This window comes from Galeopterus variegatus, unplaced genomic scaffold (genome assembly GCF_000696425.1).
Source record: "Galeopterus variegatus unplaced genomic scaffold, G_variegatus-3.0.2 Scaffold1957, whole genome shotgun sequence".
Lineage (NCBI taxonomy): Eukaryota > Metazoa > Chordata > Mammalia > Dermoptera > Cynocephalidae > Galeopterus > Galeopterus variegatus.
Genome location: NW_007728068.1, coordinates 36,631 through 39,683, shown reverse-complemented (window position 1 = coordinate 39,683; position 3,053 = coordinate 36,631). Strand labels below are relative to the sequence as shown.

Here is a 3,053-nt window from a genome sequence, read left to right as displayed (position 1 = left end):
CTTGGCACCTCAGCAAAAGTCACTTGTTCATACATACAAGGGTTTATTTTGGGGTTCTATATTCTATTCCATTGTTCTATATGTCTATCTTTATGCCAGTACCCCACTGTTTTGATTACTGTAGCTTTGTAGTAACTTTTGAAATCAGGAAGTGTGACACCTCCAACTTTGTTGTCCTTTTTAAAGATTGTTTTGGCTCTTTGGGGTCCCTTGAGATCCCGTATGAATTTTAGGACAGATTTTTCTATTTCTGCAAAAATAACACCATTATTATGATTTTAATAAGAATTGCATTGAATCTGTAGGTCACTTTGGGTAGTATTGAGAGCTTAACATTATTAAGTTTTCCAACCCATGGACATGGGATATCTTCTCATTTGTTTGTGTCCTTAGTTTCTTTCAGAAACATTTTATATTTTTCAGCGTACAAGTTTTTGCTTCCTAGTTACATTTATTCCAAAGTATTTTATTCTTTTTTATTCTCTAGTAGGTAAAATCTTCTTAATATCATTTTCACATTGTTCATTGTATATAGAAATGCAACTAATTTTTATATGTTGATAGTGTGCCCTGCAACTTTGCAGAATTCTTTTATTAATTCTAACAATTTGTGGAATCTTTAGGGTTTTTTACGTATAAGATTATATTGTCTGAAAACAGAGATAATTTTACTTCTTTTTTTTCAATTTGAAAGCAGTCACTGTTTATTAACTGACCAGAATACAAAAATAATTATGGTAAACACCTTAGTTCATCCTTCTGATAAGCCTGTTGATCTGGTCTTCCCTGTTATCAGCATATCCACCTTCTACAAAGTGTTTTTTACTCTTCCTTCATTCCACCTCATGGAAAGGTAATTTGAAGGACCACGGGAAGTTATTTATTTCTTTGAAGTACTTTCCAACAGTATAGATTTCATGAATCAGAACCTCCATGCAAATGATGCCATATTTTTACCAAGAGATCAAGCAATCAAGGTGTCATCTGTCAAGGCAATTCACTCCTTATTAATTTTTCCATAACCATGCTTGTAGATTAGTTCATTTACTGACTTCAGGTTTGGGTATCCTCATGCAATATATGGTTTCATAATCCTCAGCATGTTAATTGAAGCCTTGTTGAGCGTAACAAAGGGGCCATTGAAGATCCAGCAAAGGAGAAGAAGCTGCAACACCTTTGGACTTACACCATTGATACCTCTGATCCTCATGACAAATGCCAATTGGGGTTCTGTAAGCACATAGAAGTTGCTGGCTTTTCCTGCCATCTTAGCCATTCAAATCTCAGTTCTTTACATCTGCCTATAGTTCTTGTGACAATGCTTAGCTTTTTCATAGATAAACTTCCTCCTTGCCTTTTGAAATATCTTTTGGGCAAACTTCTTTCTCAAGAGTTTGATCTTCAGCTCTGTGAAATTCCTTTGCTTTTTAAAAATGGTTTCTGGCACAGCAGGAACCTTCTTTTTTTTTCTCTTTGGCACCCTCCATGGTTCCAGCTGGAAAAGAGGATAATTTTATTTTCCAACTTAGATGGCTTTATTTCTTTTTCTTGCTATATTTCTCTGGATAGGGCTTCCAGTACTATGTTGAGTAAAAGTGTTTAAAGTGGGCATCCTTGTCTTGCTCCTATTCTTGGAGGAGAAGCTTTCAGTGTTTCATAATTGAGTATGATGTTAGATGTGGGCTTTATACATGTGGCATTTATTATGTTGATATAATTTCCTTATATTTCTAGTTTGTTCAGCATTTTTATCCTGAAAGGGTGTTGAATTTTGTAAGATGGTTTTTCAGCATTAATTCAAATGATCATGAGGTTTTCATTCTTCATTTGGCTAGTGTGGTATAAGACATTGATTCATTGTATGGTGAACCATCCTTGCATTCCAGGAATAACTTCATCATGGTGTACAATCCTTTTAATATGCTGTTGAATTTAGTTTGTTCTTATTCTGTTGAGGATTTCTGCATTGATATTTATGAAAGCTGCTGGTATGTAGTTTTCATTTCTTGTAGAGTCTTTGTCTGGATTTGGTATCAGGGTAATGCTGGCCTCATAAAATGTGTTTAATACTGTTCCTTCCTCTTCAATTTTTTTTTGGAAGAGTTTGAGAAAGATTGGTGTTATTGCTTCTTTAAATTATTGGTAGAATTCACAATTCACCAGTAAAGCCATCTGGTCCTGAGCTTTGCTTTATTGGGAAGTTTTTGATTACTTATTCAATTTCTTTACACATTATAAATCTGTTTGGATTTTCTATTTCTTCATGATTCAGTCTTGATAAGTTGTGTGTTTCTAGGAATTTTTTCATTTCACCTAGGTTGTCAATTTGTTGGTGTAATTGTTTACATTACTCTTTTATAATCATTTTTATTTCTGTAAAATTAGTAGCAATGCCCCCTCTTTCATTTCTGATTTTAGCTATTGGAGTCCTCTATCCTTTTTTATTAGTCAATCTAACTGAAGTTTTGTCAATTTTGTTCACATTTTTGAAGAATCAAACTCCCAATTTCATTGATTTCTCTATTGTTCTTCTATTCTTTTTTTGCTTATTTCTGCTTTATTCTTTATTATTTCCTTCTTTGTGATATCTTTGGATTTAATTTGTTCTTCTTTTTCTAGTTCCTTAAGGTTTAAAGTTAGGTTGTCAACTTGAGATCTTTCTCTTTTTAAAATGTGTTTATGGCTATAAAATTTTTCTTTTTGCACTATTTTCACTGCACCCCATAAATTTGGTATGTTTCATTTTCATTTTGTTTAAGATATTTTCTTTTTTCATTGAGAAATAACTGATTAAACATATTTGTGGAGTACAGAATTGAATATCAATACTGTGTACAGTGTGTGATGATCAAATCAGGGTCATTAGCATGGTCATCTTTACAGAATGTAATCATCCCTTGTGTCCATTGACCAATTTCTTGCTAGCCCTCATTCCCCTCACCTTTTCCCACCTCTAGTGGCCACAGCTTTGTTTTTTCTTTCTGAAATTTCAACATATTATTGTGATTGTTGTTTTTAAGATATTTTCTTATTTTCCTTCTCATTTATTCCTT

General features: G+C 33.0%; 1 pseudogene; it reads right to left on the bottom strand.

Annotated features, from left to right (window-relative positions):
* Window positions 1-746: 746 nt before the first annotated feature.
* On the bottom strand, window positions 747-1,487 carry LOC103596209 (annotated as a pseudogene).
* Between the last annotated feature and the right edge of the window lie 1,566 nt (window positions 1,488-3,053).